Below are 24,035 nucleotides of genomic sequence, written 5' to 3'. Positions count from 1 at the left end.
CAGTCAGTGCAGGCAGGCCCCAAGTGGGGAGAGAGATTCCATTTCTTGATGGAAGAAGTGGCAAGGCGTCTGTGGCCACGTTTAACGTATCACAGCATTTCTTACCGTGGGCACGGATCGGCGTTTGGAACCAATTAACTCTTTGTTTTGTGGAGCAGAGTTGGGGAGGGGTGCCCGTGCATTAGAGGATGCTTGGCAACCTCCCGGGCCTCTCCCCACTAGAGGCCAGTAGCGCGCACACACCCCAGTTGTCACAACCCAAATATCCCAACATCCCCAGGCGTGGCCAAATGTCCCCTGGGGGTGGGGAGGGATCACCCCTATTAGAGAACCACTGACCTACTGCAAGTGTCGATTAAAAACTAAAAACGGAGTCTTGGTTTTTAGGACTTGGTATCAGCACCTACTATTCTGGAACAACGCTGACTCAAATCCGCTTATATAAATGGATATCCCCATCTGGACTAACTCATTTGGCCCGAACAACAAGTTCACAGGCCTGTTTGCGGACGGACTCAGTGACCCCTCTCCTGGGCCGTGTCAGGCGCACCATCGGATACAGACACTCCAAGCATCAGGAAGCAATCAGCCTTCCTTTTTGTCATTTCCCACGGTGAGGTCACTCACCTGTCGTGGGCTTTACGCAGGCAGGACAAGCTAGTGGCGGCCGCCTCCGAAGAGAAGGGGAGAGGGGTTCAGCAGACGGATGTGAACGGAGAAGGCATGTTACAGTTTGTTGGGAGTTACTTTTATTTTGTTCTCACATAAAAGGAAAATCTACCACCTCGAATGTTCCTAAGCTGCGGTTCGGAGTAATATTTGTGGAGTAGCATTCCTTATGGCTGCCTTTTATTATTTAAACAGAAGTTTCTTCCCGAGCCATTATGAATTTCCAGATTTTTCTTATGCTTCATTGTTCCCTGCCCCCCCAATACCTGAGATTCAGTAATCATTACAAAATGATGCATTTCTGGCTTGAAAATGGCATATATACCCATGCTATGACAATCTAGTTTTTTTCCAGCTCCTCAAGGCTGTTTGAGATGATGATGATCTTGGCTGAGAGGTGTTGCTGACACCATTATTTCTTGAGAGAGACTGAAGGACCCAGCATCTTTATGTTCAGAAAGCATCCCATTTTGTTGTCTCAGTTCTTTGATGTTGCCAGGAATCATTGAACTGTGAGAGGCTGAGAGGAAATTCATATTCCACAGGAAAAGGAAAAAAACAAAACAAAACAAAAAAACAAAACAAAACCGTGTTTGCTCCATCAAGGAGGAACAAAACACTGAGGTAGAACATTGTGCTTATGGAATGGAACACATGGAGAGGCCGGTAGTGAAAATCACCGCCAAGCCCATTCCCTGCTTATCTTTGATTTTTATTTTTATTTGAGTAGGCTTCGTGCCCAGGGTGGAGCCCAACGCAGGACTCAAACTCATGACCCTGAGGTCAAGAGTTGCACTGAGATCAAGGGGTCGAATGCTTAACTGACTGAGCCACCCAGACTCACCCTCCCCCCCCTGCTTATCTTTTAAATAAGAGGCTCCAAACGTTTATTTCTCATCATAAAAGAAACTGATTTGGGGAAGCGGGAGCCAGGTTGCGTGAGTTATCTGCGACACGAACACAGACTTAGCGCTACCTTCACAGGGCTGATGAACTGCTGACAGATTTTAATTGGAACCTACACATGAAAAAGAGAGACTCCTTTGACAGTCTATAAATAATCACAACACGGCGGAAATGTAACAGCTATAGAAATAGTTACAGCAAATAAGCGCTTCCTTTTGGAAGCTGCAAAGCCTTTTTCTCTTTTCTTTCTCTCGTTTCCTTCACCCCTCATCAGCTCCTTCTGCTGATTCATATATCCCTGCCTCCTTAGACCTAGAATGATCTCCTAATCTAGGTTTGCAATTCGGTTAGTGCGATATTTGGTCACTGCTGGTTTTCTTCAATACTGGGCCAGGGTAGTAGTGGCCTTGGCTTTCACAAGTTCTGGTGTGTAGGATTTAAAACGTCATTGTCAATAATGCATTGCTTTAGTTTCTTAAGCTCTATGGGGCAGGAGCATCCTCGAGTGTTGAAATCACCAAACAGGCCTTCTTTACCTTCTCAGGGGTGGCGTACCATTCCCGAATGTGGTTCACCCCAGTGGTAAGGTCTGAAAATCAGGGGCACACTAGATCTTTGATTTACATGTGTGATGGTAAAGGGGTGAGGACTGGCTCTTCGAAAGCCACATACCTCTTATAGTACTTGGAGAATCTGAGGACCTAGTGCCAGGGAACATATGTTGATTGAAAATAATTTAACATTTAAAGATGTCCCGGGAGACCTGGAGCCCTAATCTTTAAGCAAAACATGGGCTTCACTTTTTAAAAAAATTTTGTAATGTTTATTTATTGAAAGAGAGAGAGAGCGTGCGAGCAAGGAAGGGACAGAGAGAGAGGGAGACACAGAATCCGAAGCAGGCTCCCCACTCCGAGCTGTCAGCACAGAGCCCAACATGGGGCTTGAACTCACAAACCGTGAGATCACGATCTGAACCGAAGTCGGGTGCTTAACTGACTGAACCACCCAGGCGCCCCTGGGCTTCACTTTTGAACACCTTGCTTTTTGAATGGTGAAGGAGTCTACCCTTTGGACACGTGAGGTCATTTCACCAGAAAGCAGTGGTCTCAGAAGGTGATGAAGAATCTGTATGCAAATCCTCGTCTCAGGCTCTGTTTTCAAGGGGTTACTGAGGCCAGGATAGTCCCCCTGCCAACCCAAAGCACCCCAACCCCCACAAACAGCATAAGATAGAGAAAGCATTTAGAGTGATGTCCAGACAGAGGGAGGCATGCTTCCTGGGTGATAAGTGACTGACAGCAGGCATTTTGCATTCTGTCCACTGGAGGAAGCAGTTTCCTGGTGAAACAAAACTTCCTAGCAGTAAGCAGGTATGAGGATTTACAGTCTGTAGTTAGAGCAAAGAGAGGCCTGAAGCAAGGTGCTTTTTTGCAATTTGTGGTGGCGGCTCTAATAAAAGGCACAGAAAAAAGACGACAAGAGCTGGCTGCTCTATCTGAACGATGACCTAAAGAATCCAGAGAGGAAAAAAAAATGCACTTAGCCACAATGGTTTAAAGATTTACCTATTTTTATCAGGTTGTGTTTTTACTGGAACTTTACTGCACAGCCCTTTCAAATGTATATGTGTAAGTATAACTATACCACGTAAACTGAAGAGCCCATTTCTTACTGAATTATATGAGAGCAATCATTTACAGTCTTTTAATTGTCTTGATAAAGCCCTGAGTTAAAGAGCTCCTTCCGGTTTTGTTGTCAGCATGTGGCAGGACAGGGAGGCAGTATCTGGAGTGACAAAGGTACGAAGGGATGTCACTGAAGGCTGCCCGGTCAGCACTTACTCTCTGAGTGTCATGGGCTGAATGCTGTTCCCCTGAAGTCATAACTGAAGCCCTAACCCCTCACAGCTCCGAATGTGACTGTTTTTGGAGATTGGGCTTGGGCCCTAATCCAATCTGACTACTGTCCTTAGAAGAAGAGGACCCTGGGACACAGACACAGAAGGAAGACCACGTGGAAGCTTAGGGAGAAGGTGGCCTCTAAAGCCAGAGCGGCCTCAAAAGAAACCAAGCGCGCCAATACCTTGACCTTGGACTTCCAACCTCCACAACCGCGACAAACCAAGCTTCTGCTGTTGAAGTGCCCCGGTCTTCGGGGTTTGGGGATAGCAGCTCTAGCAAACTCATACAGTGGGAAAGGTCTGCTTTGTATTTTCCCACTCAGAGCAATGGAAGAAAGTCGCCGCGGGGGCTGTGATGAGGCTGTGGTTCCTAACCTTGAAGCAAGAAGGCAGGGATGAACTTCAGCATCCCGAAATCCCTTTAGCATCCTAGCCATTCCAGTAAGTCTGAGTTTCCCTTGAGTCATCGTGATGGAATAATAAGGACCTTGGAATTCAGGGGATTCTGGTAACAGCCCCCCCCTACAACCTTTCCCTCCCCACTCCCCCAAACCTGCCCTCCTTTCCCCCCGGAGAAGGCATACAGGTTCAGTTTTGTCCTTGATCTTGCTGCCTCCTCAGAGGGGACTGTTTCTCCACCCACCCACATTCTCTTGTCTGAGCCTCCTCAGAACCAAAGGGTAACTTACCTGAAAGGAGCTTGAGCAGGCTTGACGGTAGGTAGAGCCTGGGGCAGTGGTTCTCAAACCGAGCATCCGGAATCAGCTGGGGGGCTTGGTAAACTCGTTAACACACAGATTGCTGGACTGACCTGAGTTTTCGGAGAGTCAGGAGTTCTAGGGTGGGGCCTGAGAATTTGCATCGCTAACAAATTCCTGGATCATCTGCCGTTGCTGCCTCAGGGGCCTGTATATCTGGGGGCTGGCACAAAGGGAAAACAGATCATTAGTCCTCACTTCTCTGGCTCCCGTCCAAGCCGCCCTTGCTCAGCACAGCAGATGGGATAGACTTTCTTTTTTAATGTTTGTACCTATGTTTTAAATCAGGCTTCTGTTGAGGTAGATGCTGTCACAGAGGGTATCAGGAAAGAGTGTATCCTGTGATGACATTTGCCTCAAACGAAGTCGCTGACAGGCCAGGTGTATCCAAGATGAAGATATTCGAAAATTCCATTTAGCAAGAGCTTTTCTTTGAGGTCAGTGAGCTATCACGTGCCTTCTTTAAGTCTTAAGTATTTATTTATGTTTCTCCACGGGTGAGAGTAAGCCTTAAGGGAAGGAAACTATGTACCTACTACGGTGACTGATAAACTAATCATGATAATTACATTTTTGTAGGGTATCTACTCTTCACTTTGAAGCCTTGAACTTCTGTGGAGCCACTGAGAGAGACAAAGAAAGTGCTCGTAGTAGTTATCACAGGAAAATGGAAGAGAGTGTTCTGTAAGAGTTATTATGTCAGTTGCTAACTGAGTGCCCTTTGATTGTGACTTGGAAGTTTTGAGTGTATGTGTGACAATACTTAATATATTAGTAAAAGTCTATGTTGTAAGAATGAGTGGTATCAGTTTGTCAAAAACTCTTTGTTAGTTGGGATTTGAGTGTACTCACCGACTGCACCACGTACCTCCCTTCCTGACATTGAAATGTGAGGGCGGCACAGGTCAGAGAGAGAAGGCCCCCTGACCGCCGCGATCAGACTCCTCCGTGCCTTCCCGTGTTAGTTTAAGTTCTTCTGGTTGTGAGTGCAGTAGCCGATGCTAGCTAACAAGAGAAAACAGAACAAAAATGGGAAAAGAAGGCAAGGGGGACTGGAATGACCCTGTTGGATCTAATCCAAACCCAAACCAAACAGGCTTACCACTGCAGGAGCCAGGGGAACCCCAGGAACTTCTGTGACTGGACCATCCTGGGGACCCTCTGTGTGTTGCGTTGCTGATCACGTAATGTGATCCAACCTCAAGAGCTGCTGGTCTCTGATTCTCCCTGTTCCACATTTTAAAATCTGACTGGCAAGCTCAGGGCAGGTGACTACCCCTGGGTCAATTAGCTATGGCCAGGAAGCTAAAGTCATGTCATGTAAGTGTGGACAGTGGGGACTCCTGTTATCAGTGGTGGCCTCATGGAGGAAGGAATTGCTGTAAGTGGGGCAGCTATCCCACATTGTATCCCCTGCACACCGTTTTCACGTTGCATCCCAAGACTTCCCAGGTAGTCTTTGGTGAATTACACTTCCTTTCGACATCATCACCTTTCTTAAGGTGCTGTCCCAGAGTCAGTGTCCTACACTCCAAGTTTACAGCCTTTGTTTTCTCCTCATCAGTCATGACCGCCATTCCTAATGCTCAGTACGTATATGAATGTACCTGGGTTAACTTATACTGAGCAGTGAATAACATTGCTCAATAAATTTTTATTATTTTTTTACAATTGTGGCAAAACATAACAAAATTTACCATATTAATCACCTTAAGTATACAGTTCTGTGGCATTAAATACATCCACACTGTTGTGCAGCCATCACCACCTTCTATCTCCAGAATTTTTCATCTTCCTCAATTAAAACTCTATTACCTATGAAACAATAACTTCCCATTGCTCTTGCAACCTCTAATCTGATTTCTGAATCTATGGATTTGACTATTCCAGGTACTTTGTATAAGTGGAATTATACAGTATTTGCCTTTTTGTGACTGGCTCATTCATGTCGCACATTCATCCATACCTACTTAGCATGGGTCAGAATTTCCTTCCTTTTTAAGGCTGAATAATATTCTATTATATGTATATGCACAAAAGTTCATCTGTTTAATCTGTTGATGGACATTTGGGTTGCTCCCACCTTTTGGCTGTTGTGAATAGTGCTCCCTACAAACATGGGTAAACGTTTAATGTATTTTTTAAGTGTGCCATGTTAAGAAGTTAAAGAAAATAATCTCTACTCATGAAATCTCAGGACAAATGGAGGGTAGGAAATGAAAGAATTAAACATTCCCTTGCTGCCAAATAATACCGGTAGTATCTATCCCATCTCTTCAGATGGGGGATTCTACGTGGACTTGTTTGCATGCTTTTCATCTGACAAAATACTAGGTAACACAGCGTCCAGTGTTGTTGGGTTTGTTTTGTATCACCGCAATGATGGCACAAGGGAGAGACCGTTTAAATAGCTCAAGATACCTAGTAATAATTTCATGTAATAATTGTAATTGCCGTCTGAAAACACATCACACCTGCCTTACTATGTAATTCCTATTTATCCACCTCCTCCTTTCCTGCATGTTAACTAAACGCTTTGCAAATTTAAAAAATAATACAAGGGATTTTCTTTTCAAGGAATATTTTCAAACTGTTCATTGACTCATTTTATGTGTTATGATTGATGACAAAAAAAAAAAAGATGGTTCTTGCCAGTGCCTTCAAAATTGCTCTTGAAAACGTGGACTATTTCTTCTGGTGGAAAAGGCAACAAGACTACATGTCTCCTAAGACAAGAAGAAGTAAAAATCAACTTGGTACAAATTCTAAAATTGGGTTTTTAGTAGTTTTTAGTAAGGACTGTCATCATGGTCACAAATTAATACTATGTCATGTCAGTAACATTTCTGAATGATATTTCAGGATCCTCTCCCATGTATGGTTCCAGGTGAGAGTAGCCTAAAGAGCCATGTGCAGAAGGTGGAAATAAGGCATCCACAGTTACTCCTGAAGGTCATTAAAGTTATGATGACAGACAGATGTAGGGGTGCCAGCAGGTTCCAGTTTGTCTGTGATTTCCTCCACTCCATGGTTAGCTCTTCTTCCTAGCTACTGACCCTGTTTTCCAACAGTGGCCCCAGGTGACCGGTGGCAGACCTACAGAAGCAGTAACTAAACAGAGGTCACAAGCTTTCCATAGACTGTCCCAAGAGCCATCCCTCCTCAGTACCATTTTGGCAGCTGAACATGCTTGGTTTCTCGGATTGACCGGGGCTCGTGACAATCGGGGGAGGGGCAACAGGACTACCTGCCTCTTTGTCTGCACCTCTGTGTTCAGAAGCAGCAATCAGTGATCAGAACAGAGATCTCTGATAATCAGAGGAGCTCGCCATGGCTCCCGCAAGCTCTTTGCAAGTTGCTCCAGGAATATGCACACGGGTGCTTGGGGGTGGGAAGTGTGTGGACCACCAATGCCCCCTCTACTTCTGGAAACATGTCAGTGATGCATTTAAATCTAATAGAGTCAGAGAACTTATTCCAGATTCTCATCATTTAGGTTCTCCTCCCCTGAAACCACTTCCAGTGCCAATAATCATCCATCAGGATTCAGTGAGAGGAGCAGAATTTCCACGAGTTATAGAATAAGGTATTTATGCAGAAAGTCGGTTGTACATAATTGTGGGAGGAGCTGGGGCAAGTAAAGTCTTGCAAGCTAAGTTACAGTCAGAGAAGTCACCAACCAGTCAATCTGAGAAGCCAAGCATGAATTTACTCCACTTACAATACTGGATAGAACAACCAGACAGAAGATAAGTAAGGACATAGATGACTTAAACAGTGTAATAGACTAACTAGATCTGACAGTCACATACAGAACACCCAACAGAAGCAGAATACATATTCTTCTCAGGTACATGTGGAACATTTTCCAGGACAGACCATATGTTAGGCCACCAATTAAGTCTCAATATATTTTACAAGATAGATATCATACAAAGAATCTTTTCTGGCCACTATGGGATGAAGTTAGAAATCAATAGCAAAACTGGAAAATTCAAAAAAAAAATTGTAGAAATTAAACAACACACTTTTAAACAACTAATGGATCAATGAAGAAATCCCAAGGGAAATTAGAAATACTTAGAGACAAATGAAAACAAACACACAACACTTCAAAACTTATGTGATGTAATGAAAGTGATGCTAAAAAAGAAAAATACAGCTTTTAACACTAACATTAAAAAAGAAGAAAAATCTCAAGTCAACAACCTAACTTTACAACTTAAGGAACCAGAAAAAGAAAAACAAACTAAATCCAAAGTCACAGAAGGAAGGAAATTATAAAGATGAGAGCAGAGATAAATAAAGCAGAAAATTTTTTAAAAAAAAGAAAGAAAATGAAATTAAAAGCTTATCCCTTGAAAAGATCAACAAAATAGACAAATATTTAGCTACATGGACTAAGATAAAAAAAGCGAAGTTTCAAATTACTAAAATAAAAAATGTAAGTGAGGACATTAGTACTCATTCAACAGAAATAAAAAGGATCATAAGAATACTAAAAAGGAGTGCTATGAACAATTGTACACCAAGAAGTTGGATAAACTAGGTGAAATGGGCAGTTTCTAGAAACATAAAACCTACCAAGATTAACTCATGAAGAAATAGAAAATTTAAATAGACCTATAATCAGTAATCAAAAATCTCCCAACGAAAACAACAACAAAATCCTTGAACCTAAATGGCTACACAGGTGAATTCTACCAAACATTTAAAGAACAAATACCAATTCTTCTCAAACTTTTCTAAGACAATTGAAGAGAACACTGCCTAACTTATTGTATAACTATATCTTATTACTGTGATACCAAAACCAGACAAAGACACCGAAAGAAAAGTACAAACCAATACCCTTTATGAATATTGATGCAAAAAATTTCAAGAAAATACTAGCAAACCAAATTCAGCAGCAAATTAAAAAGATTGTATAGCTTAAGTAAGAGGGATTTCTTTTTGGAATGTAAGAGTGGTTCACCATGTGAAAATCAAAGTAATACACCAACCACATCAACAGAATGCAGGGAAAAAACATGGATCATCTCAATTGATGCAGAAAAATAACTTGACAACATTCAATACCCTTTAATGACAATACTCAACAAACTGTGAATAGAAGGAAACCACTTCAACATAATAGAAGACATATATGAAAAACCTACAGTGACCATCATACTCGATGGTGAAAGACTAAAATCTTTTCCTCTATGACGGGGAGTAAGGCAAAGGTGTCTGCTTTCACCTCTACTTAACATAGTACCAAAAGTTCTAGCCAGAGCAATTAGGCAAGAAAAATAAATAAAAGTCATCCAAATTGGAAAGGAAGAACTAAAATGATGTGTTTGTAGATGATTTTATCTTATCTGCAGAAAACCCTAGGAATTCCACGAGAGAATATTAGAAGAAATGAATTCAGCAAAGCAGCAGGGTACAAATTCAACATAAAAATATCAGTTGTATTTCTGTACATGAACAATAAACAATTTGAGAAAGAAATTATAAAAACAATTCCATTTACAATACCATTGCAAAGAATAAAATACTTAGGAATTAACTTAACCAAGGAGATGAACACTTGTACAATTAAAATTAAAAAGCATTACCAAAATAAATTAAAGATGTAAATAAATGGAAACACAACCCATGTTCACGGATTGGAAGATTTAATATTGTTAAAATATCAATACTACAGATCTAATGCAATCCCTCTCAAAATCGCAATGACATTTTTTCACAGAAATACAATAACTGACCCTTAAATTAATATGGAATCTCATGGGAACTTAAATAGTCAAAACAATCTTGAAAAAGAAAAACAAAACCGAAAGATTCATGCTTCCTGATTTTAAAACTTAGTACAAAGCTATAGTAATCAAAACAGTATGATATTGGCATATCTCAACCAATAAAATAGAAGAGAGAGACCAGAAATAAACCCTGACATATACAGTCAAATAATATTTGACAAGGGCACCAAGAAAATTCAGTGGGGAAAGGACAACCTTTTCAACAAACGGTACTGGGAAAACTGGATATCTACATGCAAAAGGATTAAGTTGGACCCTTACACAAAAATTTATTCAAAATAGATCAAGGAGGGGCGCCTGGGTGGCGCAGTCGGTTAAGCGTCCGACTTCAGCCAGGTCACGATCTCGCGGTCCGTGAGTTCGAGCCCCGCGTCGGGCTCTGGGCTGATGGCTCAGAGCCTGGAGCCTGGTTTCCGATGCTGTGTCTCCCTCTCTCTCTGCCCCTCCCCCGTTCATGCTCTGTCTCTCTCTGTCCCAAAAATAAATAAACGTTGAAAAAAAAAATTTTTTCAAAATAGATCAAGGACCTAAAAGTAAGACCTAAAACAATAAAACTCTTAGAAGAAAACATAAGAAAAAAAGTTTCAAAACATTGGATTTAACAGTGATTTTTTGGATAGGCACCAAAGACATGGGTAACAAAAGAAAACATAGATGTATTGGAGGACTTTATACAAATTTTAAATTTTTGTGCATCAAAAGACACTATCAGCAGAGTAAGAAGGCAGCTCACAGAATAGAAGAAAATATTTGTAAATCATAATCTGACAATGGATTAGTATCCAGAATATATAGAGAACTCCTAAAACTCAACAACAGAAGACAAAAACAAAAAAACAAAACAAAACAAACAAACAAAAAAGAACAGTTCAAGAATGGGCAAAGAAATTGAATAGAATTTCTCAAAGGAAGTTACAGGAATGGCTAATAAGCACATGAAAAGGTTCTCAATATCACAAATAAGTAGGGAAATGCAAATCAAAACTACAATGAGATCTCACCTCACACCCACTGGGATGGATACTATACTTTGTTAGTTTGTTTTTAATTTTTTAGTTTTGGGATGGCTACTAAAGGGAGAAACCAACAACCAGAAACCAACAAGCTTTGGTGAGTACGTGAAGAAAGTATAACCCTTGTTATACTGCACTGTTGGTGCTAATTTAAAATGGTACAGTTGCTACGGAAAACACTATGGTGGTTCCTCAAAAAAAATTAAAAATAGAATTAACATATGACCCAGCAATTCCACTTCTGGCTATATACCCCAAATGATTGAAAGCAGGGTCTCAAAGAGGTATTTGTACATCCATAGTCATAACAGCATTACTCGCAATAGCTAACACATGGAAACATAAACGTCCATTGATTGATGAACGGATAAGCAAAATATGGAAAATGTAAACAATGGAATCTGGTTCAGCCTTAAAGAGGAAGGAAGTTCTGACCCATGCTAAACATGGAAGAATCTAGAGGACGTTATGTTAAATGAAACAATCCAGACAAATACTGTATGGTTCCACTTATATGCGGTACTGAAAAGTAGTCAAAATCATACAGATATATAATAGAACGGTGTTTGTCAAGGGTTATGTGGAGAGAATAGGGAGTTATTGTTTAACGGCTATAGAGTTTTGGGAGGCCTGGGTGGCTCAGTCGGTTAAGAGTCAGATTCTTGATTTTGGCTCAGGTCATGATCTCATGGTTCATGACATGAGGCCCTGCTTGGGTTTCTGTCTCCCTCTCTCTCTGCCCCTCCCCTAGTCACACACACACACACACACACACTCTCTCTCTCTCTCTCTGTCCAAACAAATAAACATTTTTAAAAAATATTAAACAACTGGCCTGACAGAACAGTAGAATGGCCTTTTGAAGACTAAGCCACAGCAATAGCTATGTGGCAATACTTTACAGGCCTGGAGAATATACTGTAGAATGTGTCCTATTCTCTGAGTTAGCAGCCAGTATGCATTGGTGTTTCTCCCATAGCCATGATTCATGTGTCCGATAATCAAGGGACAGAAATGGGAGTGATTCCTCTCACTATCATCCCTAATGACTTACTAGTGACATGGTTGCTTCTGAGACGCTGCAAGTTTGGGTTCTGCTGGGTCTAAAGATTTTAGTGCTCAAGGAAGGAATGCTTTCAACAAGAGACACAGTTTTGGTTCCAGTCAGCTGGAATTTAAGATTGCCATGCGGGTTCTTGGGATCTTTGTGCCAGTGAACCTGCAGGCAATGATAAGAGTTAGGTGATGCTGTTGATTCTGACTGTCAAGGGGAAATTTGCTATTACACAATGCTAGCAACGACGTTATCTGGAATGCAGGAGGTCCTGATGGTGCCTGTTCAAATTCTTATGTCCTCTGATGTAAAACGACAACAGCCTGACATAGGCAGGAATGCTCCTGGCACAGAACTTTCAGGAATGAAGGTTTGGATCACCCAAAGAGAATCACAACCAGCCAGTCTGCTTGCTGAAAGGGAAGGGAATATGAAATATAAACATTGTCCTTGTCTTTTTCCCCCACTTCAGCTCTTCATTTGTCTAATTTAAGATAGGGTAACAGTGGTTAACTTTGTCGTATCTCAGTATTTAAGCTACAGGATGGCAGAGGGTTGGCTGTGAGAAGAATGAACATCACTCAAAGAAGAACGCGCTGAATTTATAGTCTTTTTTAGAGAGAGCCTTCGTGTGTTTTCAGTTGTGTGAGAGATCGTTGTATCACGTTAGGTGATTTTCTCATGTCTTTATTTGTAAGTTAAATATGGCTAAAGGGGTGTGTATGGATGCCAAGTTAGTGACAGATGAACTCTGGTGTGTGTGTGTGTGTGTGTGTGTGTGTGTGTGTGTTTAATGTTTATTTATTTTTGAAAGAGAGAGAGGGAAAAAGAATCCTAAGCAGGCTTCATACTGTCAGCGCAGAGCTGACGTGGGGCTCAAACTCGACTGCGAGTTATGACCTGAGCCAAAATCAAGAGTCAGATGCTTAACCGACTGAGCCACCCAGGCGCCCCAGACTCTGGTGGTTTTTTTTTTTTTGTTTGTTTTTGTTTTTTTAACTGTGTCAACTCAGTTAAACTGGATCTATTTTTCTCGGAATATATTGCCTTGTATGCTTCTGAGTTAGAGCTGGCCGAAAGACCAATTTGCAGAAGGGGGAAGCGAAGCAGCAGTGGGGTTACAGCAGACATAGAGGGGCCAGTGGGATCCAGCTTACCTTCTCCCTCCTCTGTTCCATGCCCAACTCTTCCTCCCAATGGATGACCATTTGGAACAATGGCAGCCCCGGTCCCACCCCCGATGCTTGGTGGTGGACCCATGGAGCGTAGTACCCGGAGACATAGCTTCCCACAGCAATCCCGGGAGTCTCCCATTCTGGTGGTTGGACATGCTTGGCTTCCCACGCTGCTGACTCCTTCTCCGACACTCCGAATTCCTTTCTGGAACTTCATTTGCCCCACCTCCTTCTCCAAAGTCCTAGGTCCCATTCCTGTACTAAATCCCTTGCCCTAGGACTCACAATGATCCACCTTTCTGATTGAATTCTGACTGGTTCAACATGCTGTACCAAACCTGATGAAGGCATTTCCGAGTAGTACATGATTGAGAGAAATGCCTTCTCCGGGAAACCTAGATAGCCCTTGATGCTTATAGCACTATCACTGGCCAGTAATAGTAATAGCATGCGTTTACCCAACATCGACTATGTGTTAGACCCAGGGCCTTATCTACCTTACATTACTTATCCCTCACACAGACCTTCTGAGGTAGGTTACAATTGCCTTCCTATTTTGCAGGTGAGAAAATGTTTGGGGCTAGCTCAGAGCTGAGAATGCATGTTCTCAAAAACTACGTGCATAATTCATCTCCACTGGTCATGCAGAAAAATTGTCCCTTTACATATCAGTGTCCGCCACTAGAATAGGATATTTCAAGGTCAAGAAGTACATCCTTTTACTATCTTCACTGTTAAACATAAAATCTGAAAATTAGAAGGTTTCTGAAAAATGTTTGCTGAATAAATGCACACATGAAAGGAACATGAGTAGAAGATGCGGCCAGCATAGTACTTCTGGTCAAGAAAAATTGGCTGTGTGCCTGGTGATGGATTTATTAACATTTCTAGGGTGTGAGCCCCTCTACATAAAAGAATTCAGGAAGAATACAGTGAGATTATGCTATTGATGGAATAATGATGATAGAAATATTTATTATCTGGGTTGCCTCACATTTTAACCAAGGGGTGAGGGCAGCCCGGAAGGACATTCATTTTTTGTATAAAAGCGTATGCTTTGACCAGGGCACTTAATTTTACTTTAAGGAGTACATACATCTACTGAACAGTAGGGGGAGTAAGATGCAGGGAAATCTAAAATTTTAGAACACTTCCTATAAAAAGCATGAAGATATCTGAGTCATGGAGGGATAAAAGCATGAGAAAGTGATTTTACACAAAACAGTCGGAAAGTGGGGTCTTGCTATATTTTATGTTATTATTTTATTATTTTTTTATTTTTTTGGTCTTGCTATATTTTAAATACTGGCTTGTGTTTAAAATGTTTTGAAATTGCTCACCAGAGCTTTGGCATCATAGCACACAGTTCAAGGTAGATTTGGCCACGATCAGGTGTAGGTGTTCAAATAAGGATAAAACAGAATAGATTGTTTTTAACCTAAATTAACTGATTCATTCTTTAAGGGTGGTAAAAATTCCCACCATGTTTTTTGCTAATTAGGCCCAGACTTGAACCCTTTATCGTGGTCTATGGAAAACCAAAATTGGAGTGAAAAATGATACTCTTTAAATGAGCTTCCCTAGGCATAATATAGTGTGAGATAAAATTTGCGTCGCTATTGCTGTGTTTTACTTGTTTTGTGAAGAAGGATTATATTCTGCTTTGAAATGCAAGAAGAAATTCATAGACTAGTTCTATGAAGTCTAAACTAGGAGAATCTAGTTCACGTCAAGCGTATGACATCGCTACAAGTGAATGCTTATGGCGTTACACTTCCGGAAGAGTCCTTTGAACACTCTCCACAGCAAATCTTCCCTAACAAATACTCCCAGCTGGCTTCAGAACAAACATAAACTCTTTCAAAGTTATTTTGACCACATCTGAATTTTCTAATTAGAGTCTAGGAAAAAAAAAATCCTGTGTATTCAAACTGAACAGAAGAGTTGCATAATGAATTATTCCTATTTTATTTTAATTTAAATATGCAAATTTAGTCTGAAATCAATTCCAGTGCTTGTACAGTTGACATTTGTTTGGTTCAATTTCACTTTCAGGTTTTGTTTTTTGTTTTTGTTTTTGTTTTTTTTTTAGTCTTATGAAGCCCACTTGGCAAAGCCCAGAGCTCTCCAGCGTCCAGGTCTTTACTTAGCTCATAATATTGACAATAGCGGGCATCAAGAGGACGTAAACTATGCCATATGACAACCAAAACATAATCTAAAGACCATAGGATTCTTCACTGAGTTTTACGTATCTACTCTGCTAGCGTAAATATGAACAAATTCATTTCTAAACCTGATCTGTAACAGAATTCTGTGGCAAAGAAATCAACTTTGGGTGTTGGTGGATTGTGTAAGACAGTCTATGTCGGAGGCTTGAAGCAACGGTTTTCTGACTGTGCCATACTTTCTCACCAGGCAATTTTTCCTAGACCTCAAAACAAAGTAGTGTGTCGCAAAGATGACCTTGCTCTATGTTGCCCTGGGTTTACTGATGCACACGTGCACATGTCTGTGATGTCCTCTGGTCTGTAAGTTTTGCAACTCAAAATCCAAGGTATCCTTCCACTTAATGCTTCCATCATCAATCCCAGTTTTTATTTCAACAGCCTGATTCAACAGGCCTAATTCCAGGCCAAGATCTGGAAATCAATCTCAGGCATTCAGATCAGTTTCAGGACATTGTGGCAAAAATGGTCCAGATTTTAAGAGTTCCTCTGGCTCATCTTCTCAACAATCTCTCCTTCCTCTCTGTCTTTAAGATGTTTATGGAGTGCTTGTGAATCAAAATTTCCAATGGCTGGAGTTTTCATTCTGACCCCCACCAAATATCTTACTGCTGTCTTTCCATAATTCAGTGTGCGAGTCGATACTCGCTCGGCTCGCCACTGAAGTTGTTCTTCCTAACATCCGTAAATGAAATCAAAGACGAATGAGGTGGACACTCCTAGGACCTTTTCATTTTCAGTGGCTAGAAAGGTTCTTCATTCAACCACCAGCTCCAGGGGCTACAATCCAAAACAGCCTTGTGGAACTGGAGCTTACAATTGCCTTGCTCATGACTGTGGGAGCATGGCTAAATAATTATACATCTCAACCATTGTGTAAACCAGTTTAATTAACATTTTCTAGGCATGTCACATTTATACAATCACTAAATAATTTTCAAAAATTATGTTGCATTAGAAATTGCTACACATCAACTCGGATTGTTTTTACTCATGGCTCTAATCATGCCTGAAATACGTTTTTGTTTGTTTTCATATCACCTTATTTATTTATTTATTTATTTATTTATTTATTTATTTTACTATTACTCGGTACTTCCATTGGAGATGATTCATACTTACTGGCTGGCCAGATGCTCTATTCAATTTATTTGTAAGTGTTATGTTTAATTGCCATCAACTTCATCAAAGCTGGCATTTTTTAAAAAGCAGCTATAGCATTATTAAGTTTCCTTTCCATTCATGTTGTGATGAAAAAAATCTTGGAAAGCATTCACCCCATATCTCAACTTAGAACGCGCCATGAAAATAAAGTTTTCTCGAGTCTAACGTTCATGGGATTTAAGAAATGAGGAAGTTGCAGAGGCACATTTTTGTTGTGTTTTGGCTTTTGGGCAGCACATGTTTCAAGAAGATATCGTCCAATTCACTCTCTATTTGAAAAGATATCAAAAAACTGGGTGCAAGCGACTACTATAGTATTAGTAATGTACTCAAATTATTTTTGTTCTCCTGTAAGCCCGTTGTTGTTGTTATTGTTATTATTATTATTACTATTATTATAAATGTATTCGTTTTTTTCTAAAGTAGTAATCTCAAGCAAGTAAGACTAATAAATCAAGAAACGTTCTCAGGCATGAAACTGAAATGAATACAGATGATTCTGAATGATTAAGAATACAAGTGGAAGAAATTGTACAATCAAGTGCACAAGCATTGAGGTTATATTTTGTGCTCCATATTTTGCGTGTGTTTGTGCTCCAAACACATCGAGATGCGTGGTTATATAAGCTGAAGGATTAGCAGTTAGGTCACCAAATTAGTCTTTTGAATTTTCTTGCTCTATCAAGAATTCAATTTGCTTCCTGACATCATTTACCATGCTGTATTAACCATAGTACTTTATCTATCAGTATTTCCAAATTATAAGCCTCTTACCCATAAATATATCTTCTATGAAAGATTTATTTGGCGGCTGTGACAATAAAACCGCAATTGACAGTATCTGTTGGACTTTATGCGCAATGGAAAGTGCTTTGGCAAAATTCTCACTTTGGTGGATTAGAAAAAAGAAAAAACACATTTCATACTTTTGCCTTCACTGCTTGAAGCGCTAAAAAGATCTTGGAGAAAACAAAATATGGGGAATTCAAAAAAACAGAAGAAAACTAATTTTTTTTTTTTTTTTTTTTACTTTAAGGGAATATTTGTATTGAAAAGTAGATTATTCTTGGAGGGGAGGTATCTTTTAGTTGGAAGCTTTGTGAGTAAATGAAGTATTTAGGCTGCATACAGTACCAAACAATTATTCTGGCTGAATTGGGTTTTGTAACTATCCCAAAAAGATTGCCTGTTTAGGGGCACCTGGGTGGCCAAGTTTGTTAAGGTATGACTTTGGCTCAGGTCATGGTCTCTCAGTTCGTGAGTTCGAGCCCCACACTGGGCTTTGTGCTGACAGCTCAGAGCCTGGAGCCTGCTTGGGATTCTGTGTCTCCCTCTCTCTATACTCCTCTCTTACTCATGCCCTGTCTCTCTCTCTCTCTCTCTTTCTCTCAAAAATTAACATTTAAAAAATGTTTAATTAAAAATTTAAAAAATTATTGCCTGTTTAGAAATTAGAAAGCACAGTCTTTTGGTGCCAATTTGTAAAGAATGCTTGTACATGTCTTGTACACATTCATAAAAGGATAACTAGGCCTGAACTAATCTTCATTTTTGCTAGGAACATGAAAGTGAGGGAAGAGATCATGATGGGATTCTTTATTAACAAAGATAAATTATTTTTGATCTAATACAAGTGACGTTGCAAATTGCTGTAGAAATACATTCAATTATCAGGTCTAGATTCTGCAAAAATGCCCTGTAGCCCGCTAAAATATCCTCAAGTTTATCCAATCCTCACAGTACATGGATCAATGCAACATTATCCACCATGCCGGAAATATACAAAGCATTCCCAAATAGCAGATTCCCCACCCAGCTTTATCCCTTTATACTACATCTCGAGAAATGGTTTCCCACACCTGAACATTTAAATTAAACTGTCATTTTAAAGCAGTATATAATTCAGCAAAAATCATTCTTGCTCATGAAGATGGTGTGGGTCCAATGAGAATATGGTTCATTCGTCCATGTACCGATACTTCTCAGTATTCAAGAATTCTTGCCAGTTGAAGTCAGTTATAAATAGGGAGTAATTAGATATCTAATGGTAAAGAGTATACATTTTGAGTCTTTTAACACCCAAATTACTTTCATCTTAATTCCAAATATGTTTCTACTACTTATCAGAGGAGATAGAGAGATGGACAGACAGATAGATAGATATGGGTTTTGTTGGTTTTTTGTTTTGTTTTTCAAAATAAGTATTTCACTCTGAGATTATGGGGGTTCTGGGGAAAAGTCAAGTGTAAGCTATCTTCTGAAAGTCTAACTTGCTGAAGTGCATTTTGCATCCACGTAGTTGCTCATGCTGATTCCACTGTTCTCCACCTTTTTGCACCTCGCTGACATTTTCTTCATATCTCAAGATTCAGCTGTAGGGTCCACATCATAACTCTCTCGTGACACTCACATTGTATTGAAATTATTGGTTATGTGCCTGTGTCCATGAGATCTGCAAGATCCTGTGGTCTGGAATTATGTCTTATAAGGTTTAATCCTTTCCACCTAGCACAGCACCTGCCTGACTTATGATAGGCAGTTAAAATGGATCTTGAAAAAGAAATAAAGCAATTTAACCCAAAATGAATTATGTATTTTACTGAAAGGGCAGCTGCTTCCAACAAAGCTGTTTACTCCTACAGGTGAAATTATTCTCTTGTAAGTTATGTCTGTACAAAATGGAGTGATGAGGCAATTGTAAAACAAAGCCATGGCCAAATTCCTACACAAAGACAAAGCAGATTTTTGGCCTGCTTTGCTTCAGTTGTCCTAATACACCATTACAACTAATAACTGGCATATTTTCTTTCTTTGACAGTATAGACATAAAGATCCTCAGATTTTTCAACATAAAAGCAATTCTTTGTAAATTTGACCATAAGTTTCTTCCCTGCTATTAAACATTTTTAGATGTTCAGCAGTTCTTAGACTCGAGTGGATTTGTGTCAATAGCACAATGTTATGTTGAATTTCTTAAATACTGAAAAATACGCAAATTAATGTCCAACTCTGCATTTGCTGAAAGATTTTTTTTTTAATTTTTTTTCAACGTTTTTTATTTATTTTTGGGACAGAGAGAGACAGAGCATGAACGGGGGAGGGGCAGAGAGAGAGGGAGACACAGAATCGGAAACAGGCTCCAGGCTCCGAGCCATCAGCCCAGAGCCTGACGCGGGGCTCGAACTCACGGACCACGAGATCGTGACCTGGCTGAAGTCGGACGCTCAACCGACTGCACCACCCAGGCACCCCTGAAAGATTTTCTAAAGAATAAAAGTTACTGTAATGTTTCAGTTTAAGACACTTGTCTACAAACAAATGATCTCCAAGCTAAATGATCATGTGCTCATTTGCGAAACAAAAAGCTTTCATAGCAACTCTAATCTGACTTCATCTTTTTCTTCTTTTCTTTCCCCAGGATTCTCTTTTTCTTCCACCTCTGGGTTTACTCCCCGTTTTCTTCCCATGTGATTGACAGTCACCCTTCCTGCCCTTAGTAGGGCTGATTCGCAGTGTGGTGTCCTAAGCAAAGGTAAACCTCACACGTTATTGCAACAGACACATGTTTTGTGACATTCCAGGTGAATCTGCATAAGCTTTTTTAGTCTTTGGCAACATCCTGAGCAAAAAAACCTTTGTTATCTTAGCAATGAATCAGCCAAATGTCCTGTTTGTCATGCAGGGCCATATCACAGGCTAGCAATTACTGATGGGGTAAGGATTCGGGGTGAGTTTAAAATTGAATAAATGTATTTTCAGATGGTAGAAACCCTAATGTGCCCCCGGCTCAGTAGTAAAGGCAAAATTCCCAGGATGGCAGGCTTTATAATTCCTACTGTGGTTTATGACCATATTTAGACCCAACACCAGCCCAGTGCTTCTCTGACATCATGAAGAAATAGATGACACACGTAATAAGGAGCTCATCTGGTTTTAGAGAGTGATAGGCAGTGTTTGACTGAAGTTGTTAATGCAAATGGATCCACCAATTTGTAGTGACTTAATATTTTAAAAAACATATAATTTGCCATCCATTTAAGGAGATTCATCCCTTTTTGAAGGAAAAAAGCTCAAAGATGATTTCCCTGGAAAGAAAAAAAAAGTCTCAAAATACTTTTCAGAGTGAGTCATTCAAAAACTTAGTCTAAATATTCACCCAATGATTTTTAGCCAAAAAATACAAAATAAATAGTCTGGGTCTACAGAAAACAACCTCCACAAATATCAATCCTATCCTTTATTTGACCATAAAATGTATTTTTGCATTTAGACAAAAATGCTATTCCCATCAAATACAAATTCATAGATTTAGTTTGTTCTAATCTTACGTTGTTGGATGGCTTTTAAAAAATTTTTTTTCGTCATTTATTTATTATTGAGAGGCAGAGAGAAACGAGTGTGAGCAGGGGAGAGGCAGAGAGAGGAGGAGACACAGAATCTGAAGCAGGCTCCAGGCTCTGAGCTGTCAGTACAGAGCCCAATGTGGGGCTCGAACTCACAAATGCGAGATCATGACCTGAGCCGAAGTCAGAGGCTTAACCGGCTGAGCCATCTGAAGGGCTTTTTTTTTTTTTTTTTTTTAAAGTTCCTTAACCCAAAAAGAGAATTTCAAAACTGCATCTTGAAGAACCCAAAATGATGAAAGAGAAAACTAGTATGGAAAAGACTTTCGTCTAGAAATGTAAATAGATGAACAGGCACCTGGCCCATGTTGGGCACTCCTCGGACAGAATGGGGCCCAGACTACATGGCTAGCCTGGCCTTTCTGATGGAACCTGCCTCAGTAGCGGAAAAGCAATACTCATGACCAAGTGCAGCCATGTAAGCAGTTTGCGCTCGCATTTGTTGTTACATATTATGATGATGGGACCCTGAGGGGCACACACCTGTCATTAGTTCTACGTTCTACTGGGGACCTTGCAGTAGCCTCGATTCTCATTTCGTAAGGTCTATTTTTTCTTTCCAATATACTTAAACTATAAAGACTTCTCAGCACAGTAAGTTTATGGCTGTCCCTAACAACTGAGTAATAAATTTAGCCTACTAATTAATTTTCTGTATGTTGCCTTAATAACAGTAATTCACAGTGACTGAGGTTTATTTGTGCCAGGAGTGGTTCTGAGTTCTTTGAGTATATTAGTGTATCTAGCCCTCATTTAAATAATGAATGCCACGAGTCGGATGCTATTTATTATCTCCTTTAACAGATGTGGAAACCTAGGTGAAGTGTTATGTAACCCTCCAAGGCATACTTTGAGCCCCTATGCTATGTTGCCTTAAACTTTAGACTTTTAAACCTGAAATTATTCTGTGAATAAAAAGGAAAGTCATACAAAATGATTTGGTTTAACAGTTTAATTCTATTTTAAATAAAACTAAAAAAAAAAAACCTTTTTATGACACTCTCCACGTGCCACGCCTGTTGCAAACGCTCTTACACAGACGGTAATTCATTGAATCTTCAGTCCGGTCCCCTAGAGGTAGGGAGCATTATTATTACCATTGTATGGAAAAGGAAATTGAGACACAGAGAGGCTAAGCAGCTTGCCCATTTCACCCAGCTAGTTCATACAGGACAGAGTTTTGGTTGGTAGAGGAGGGGGTATGTGTACGCCCACTGTTGCAATCTCAACAGTCTTAGCTTTCTAGTCCTGCCACTGCTATTTTATTTGCCTTTGAACAAATTGTCATCTTTCTAATTCTTAGCAATCTCATTTATAAATAAAGGAGGGAAGGGTTCCATGATGTCCAAGATCCCTTCAGATAGTCCTGTTGATTTTGGTACAACAAACCCTGCAAGTCGCACCGAGAAAAGCTTTGTTGATGCCAGCCTGAATACTTAAATGCAAATTCCAGCTTTTAAACTGGCCGTGCACCCTAACGCTTCTCTGCAAGTCTCTAAGAATAGTTTCCGGGAAAGGATCTAGCAGGAAGCTAAGAAGGTAGGGGATATTCTGATGGTCTCTAGAAATGCCAGTTTGGGTTCAGGTCCAGAGAATCCTCAAAACTCTGTATAAATCCTGGCTCCTCCATTTACCAGCTGTTTGAACCTGGGCAAGCGCTCCACCATCCTGACCTCAGTGTCTTTCTCAGTAAAATGGGGATAATAATGTTACTTCAACAGAGCTGCTGCGAGGAGTAATTGAGATAATATACACAAAGCATGTAGAACAGAACATGGCCCACAGGAAGTAGTGAGCAAAAATCTAGCATTATTATGGCAGATCTCCACTCCCGCAAAAGGGAGGATTGTAAATTACCATTGGCATAATTGCAGAGGACTCCTTCTGAGGGCCGATGAAAGCCTGGGCTCCTCCCAAGACTTGAAAAACTGAGCTTAGCCTTTTTTTTTATCTTCAGGGGGAGAAAAAAGATCCAGTAAAATTGCTGAATGGTTAAGATAGATACGACTTAATACTAAGATAAATTGCTGAAGTTTTTTAATTTATTTTTTAATGTTTATTTTTGAGAGAGAGAGAGAGAGAGAGTGCAAGCGGGGGGAGGGCTAGAGAGAAAGGGAGACAGAGAATCCGAAGCAGGCTCCAGGCTCTGAGCTGTCAGCACAGAGCCAGATGCGGGGCTTGAACCCACACACCGTGAGATCATGCCCTGAGCTTAAGTTGGACGCTCAACCGACTTAGCTACCCAGGCTCCCCTGAAGTTATTTAATTTCTGAGCTACAAGTGTCTGTTTAATCTGTTTTATATGACCAGGCACTTGGCATTGTTGAGTCTAGTCAATTGGTTGGATTGAACTTTCTAAAGTTTGTAAGGGATAAATGTTATTATGCCCACCTCTGTTTAAACTAAGAGGTAGGGCTTTATTATTTGCTAAATGTCTTACAGTACATTTTCTGAGGACTAGAAACAGTATTTCAGAGCACTGGAGCCTATTTTCCTTTTTTTTTTTTTTTTAATGTTTATTTGTTTATTTTGAGAGAGACACCAGGAGTAGGGAAGGGGCAGAGAGAGAGGGGGAGACAGAACCCCAAGTAGGTTCCATGCTTAGTGCAGAGCTGGACTCGGGACTTGATCTCAAACTTGGATCATGACCTGGGCCAAAATCAAGAGTCAGAGGCTCAACAGACTTAGTCACCCAGGTGCCCCTGTTTTCCCTTTAAAACAGCCCATCAAACCCAGTGTATTACACAATATGCAAGATGATGGAGAAAAGAAACTAAGGAAATTAGAAATTTGGGGGGAGTGTGATAAAACAATAGAGACGCTTGAAATTTAACACTGCCTGGAGGTATCATTACACTTGCTTGTCACTCTTACCAGTGGAAGCTCATGTATGCTATATAGAAGAACCAAATATATTAGTCCAGAGCTTTAAAGTGAGTTAATAGCTTAATGCAGATCCAA

This window comes from Lynx rufus, unplaced genomic scaffold, assembly GCF_022079265.1.
Source record: "Lynx rufus isolate CCGP_SWC_20201006 ecotype Redwood Valley unplaced genomic scaffold, mLynRuf1.p SCAF_29, whole genome shotgun sequence".
NCBI classification, from domain to species: Eukaryota; Metazoa; Chordata; class Mammalia; order Carnivora; family Felidae; genus Lynx; species Lynx rufus.
The sequence above is the reverse complement of the archived record's forward strand: the minus strand, read 5'-3'. Positions refer to the sequence as shown.